General features: G+C 55.3%; 1 long non-coding RNA gene across 1 annotated transcript; it reads right to left on the bottom strand.

Moving 5' to 3' along the window:
• Nucleotides 1-1,407: 1,407 nt before the first annotated feature.
• Nucleotides 1,408-3,186, bottom strand: LOC118690542 (uncharacterized). The gene is made up of 3 exons (XR_004980869.1): nt 3,086-3,186; nt 1,947-2,059; nt 1,408-1,583 (listed from the first exon to the last, which is right to left on the bottom strand). It is a non-coding gene; the product is annotated as an uncharacterized LOC118690542 (long non-coding RNA).
• Between the last annotated feature and the right edge of the window lie 350 nt (nt 3,187-3,536).

Here is a 3,536-nt window from a genome sequence, read left to right as displayed (position 1 = left end):
CAAACAGACTTGCTTTTATCTCATTCCGAACAATGGATGGGAGATACAACAGTGAGAATGATTCAACATGGGGGAAAAGAAATTTCTCTCAATTGAAATAAAACAGTTTGTGTGTGTGACTTGCTCTAGTGGAAATAAACTGCTTCAGGCTTCCCAGAGGTGGCTGCCACCATGTTGTTACCTGCCACAGGGATTTTCCTGCCATTCTGTAACAATTTGCTGATTTCTGCCAGGATCAGCCAGGCATGTCAATGAGGAAGTAAGGCAGATCAGCTTGGTGCACCTCAGCATGAGTTAACTCTGCTGTTGCTATTTATAAAGGGAAAAAAGTCCCTTGGTTAGTCCATATTCTAACAGAAAGGCCAAGCTCTGATGCACAGGTTGCAAGCAGCATGTAAAGGCTTCCTCTGGGCTGCTGTGAGAGGCAGCTGCTGCTCTGGTGTGCTCTGCAGGTGTGTGACAGCGTTTCTGCCGTGTGTGCTGCCCCCACACTCCCCGTGTGAGACGGCTGGGCTGGGCTGGGCTGGCCCCTGCTCTCCTGCTTTCCTCTCAACTGGTCCCCAGCTCACCATGAGCGCTCCTGTCCCCATTGAGTGCTGAGGGCTCCTACCCTGAAAGAGGAGGTGGGGTGGTGCCATTAGGATGAGCTGTGATCCCACAGCCCCAGATCTGAAACGGGGCCACTGCCAAGGGTGCCCGAGGCTCCAGGCTGACACTGCTGCTCCAGCCAGAGCAGCTGCCTGTGGTGATGCTGGAGCTGTGGCTGCTGCTGCCTTGCCTCCTTCTCTGCAGCTCTTTGAGAGGGTGTCAGAAGTGGCTGGAGCTGGTTAGCTGCTCCTGAGTAGCGGTGCTGCCCCAGCCCTGTGGTTACACCTCCCGAAGCTCCTGTCCCCTCTGACAGTGCCTGACTGCAGGCTGCTCACAGCAGGTTCTCCTGCAGCATGTTTGAGGCTGAGAGGCTGCTTGGGGCTGTAACAGGGGGTGATGGAGGGCTGGGTGTGATGGGTAACAGAGATTGAGGGAGAGGTTTCAGCTGTGCACTGCTAGGGCACTCCCATGTGTGGCACAGCGCTTGGTCAGCAGCCATGTGAGGGGAAAAATGGCTTTTCCCTGTGTCCTGCTGGGGCAGCAGCAGGGGTGGGCAGGGAGCTGGGGGGGTGAGGTGCCCTGAACACAGTGAGCAACAGGGAACTCGAGCTGTGAGCAAGAAACACAGGCTCCTTTTAGACAAGGCTGTAGGCTCAGTTTCACCAGTGCTTAAAGGAGCTTTGTTCTCTGTGCTGGTTAGAGGCTGATTTCCCAGTATCTTAAACAGAAATCTTGTTTTAGCCTTGAGAAAAAAAGCTTTTTAATTTATAAAGACATGGCATTTTTCTTTTCCCTCCTCTCCCTCCCCACAATGGCTGGTATTGCTTGGACAATGCTGCTCTTTGCAGCATTGTCCAAGGGGGTTCTGCTCTCGAGCTTGTATTTCTTGATCACTGCTGAAAGCAGAGCTTGTCACAATTGCATTTTTCTCTGGAACCTGCAGTAAAACACCAGCTATTCTTCACCTCCCACACTGTGATCACACTTGCTGGTGCCTGTGAGCAGAGAAATGCTGATTAAAGTACCAGTCTCCCTGGAGAAGCCACCCTGAGCCCCCCATGGCACCCTGAGAGGGCAGCAAGGCTTTGGCCATGGGGCAGCAGATGCTGGTGCCATGCAGGGCTCAAGACACAGCTCATGGGTGATTAGTGAAGGACAGGCTGCTGCATTACTATTTCTTTTTCTTGAAAATGTCCCCTTTCACCTCACAGGTTTAAAGCCTGCCCCATTAACCCTTTTCACCTGCCAGCTCTGGTTAGCTGCAGTGGGACATGGAGGGGACTGCATCTCCTGCAGGCCCAGCAGGGACCCCACCTGCCCATTTTGTCACTCACACAGGTAAAGAAGGCTCAAATCACCTCCTGAGGAAGAATCAGCAGGCAGGCTCAGGAGATGAGCACCCAAGGCACAGAGGAGTGTCCTGGTCACCAAGTCATACCTTCCTGGTGCTGTCATCTATGCCAACGGGCTGCTGTAAGGCAAAAAAGACCCTTGCTGTGTGCTCAGAGACAAGGTAGGAAGGGTGGTAAGGCTGATCTTGCACAAAGAGGAAATTTGGCTTGTCTCTTTGCATGTGTTTCATGGCAGTAAAAAGAAGACAAATCTGGGAGGTTCCCCAGTATGGAAGCTTGGGGCATCAGCGTCTCCCTGAATGCTGCTCCTCACTGTCCCCTCCATGGGAAGCACAATTTGCACTCCCCTCCAGGCCCTCTTCATCACCAGTGTGGGCCCCATGGCCTCTCCATCCCAGTTTTCCTTCCAGCCACATTCATGTCATGCTCCAGCGTGGCATTGAAGGAAAAATGCTCCTGCTGGAGAGTTTCTGTGCTTTATGTACAATCAGTAGTTGCTAATCACTTCTGAAATTTTCTGTTCCTTTGTGCTCAAAGCCATCATTAAAGCTTCATGAGAAATTCGTCATTCTTTGTAACTTGTGGCTGGTCCAGGTTTTGCCTTTGGGTTTGATTTTGTGAGCAGTCTGAGCCATCCTCACCAAAATGGGTTGATTCAAAGCCGCCACTTCCTCTTTGAGCCACATTTCACTAAAAGAATTTGGACTGGTTTTTTCCCCTCTACTTCACTGTGGCAACTATTGCATCTTTAGGATTAACATCAGCTTTCACACACGAGGTAAAACCACGGAATGGCTGTGATGAGGTTTCTCTCTGTGGCAGAGAGAAGCTGTCATTCTCTCTGCCTGTCGCAGGCAGAGCAATGGGCAGCACGGCCTCTCCTCGGGCACCAGCAGCTGATGCACAGCCCTGAGCGCCAGCAGAGAACGAGGCCGCAGCGCTGCGAGCATGAGGAAGGTGAACTCAACATGGCAAATGTAGCGAGAAAACGCCTCAGCTGAGGGAGAGAGCGAGGCCCTCATGCCGGCTTTCCTCTCCCGGCCCGGGCCCCGTGGTGCCGAATTTCTCTGCCCCGGGTGTCGGAGCCCCGCACGGAGCCGAGCCGAGGTAACTCGTGCCCTGATATTTTCAAGAGTAAAACAAACCTGTCTCGCTCCTTGGCTGCCGGAGGTACCCGCGATGCCTGAGGGGATGCCCCGGGCCGGAGCCGAGCTGAGGCCAGGGAGCGCTGGGCAAGCCTGCCCTTCCCTTGACGCCGGCCGGGCAGCCAGGGAGGCATCGCAGCCCCGGCTCCGGCTGGGCCGCGGCCCTCGGCTCTGCTCGTGCAGCCGCGGAGGAGGGATGGCCGCAGAACGGGGATTTTGGGGGATTTTGGAGGATTTTGGGGGTTTTTGGGCACCACCTCGAGGGTCCCTCGCGCCCCCTCTCCCCCCGCCCCCCGCGTTCCCCGTGCGCTGAGGGCGCGTGAGCCGGCGGCGGGCGGTGATTGGCTGCGAGGCGCCCCCCGGGGGCCGCCGGGCCGCGGCCGCGCGCCGAGCGCCATTCACGGCGCTGCCCGCCCGCACGCGCCGAGCCCATTCACAAAAACTTCATTCA

Source organism: Molothrus ater, chromosome 13 (assembly GCF_012460135.2).
Source record: "Molothrus ater isolate BHLD 08-10-18 breed brown headed cowbird chromosome 13, BPBGC_Mater_1.1, whole genome shotgun sequence".
In the NCBI taxonomy this organism is placed as follows: Eukaryota; Metazoa; Chordata; class Aves; order Passeriformes; family Icteridae; genus Molothrus; species Molothrus ater.
This window is presented reverse-complemented; position numbering and strand designations above follow the sequence as displayed.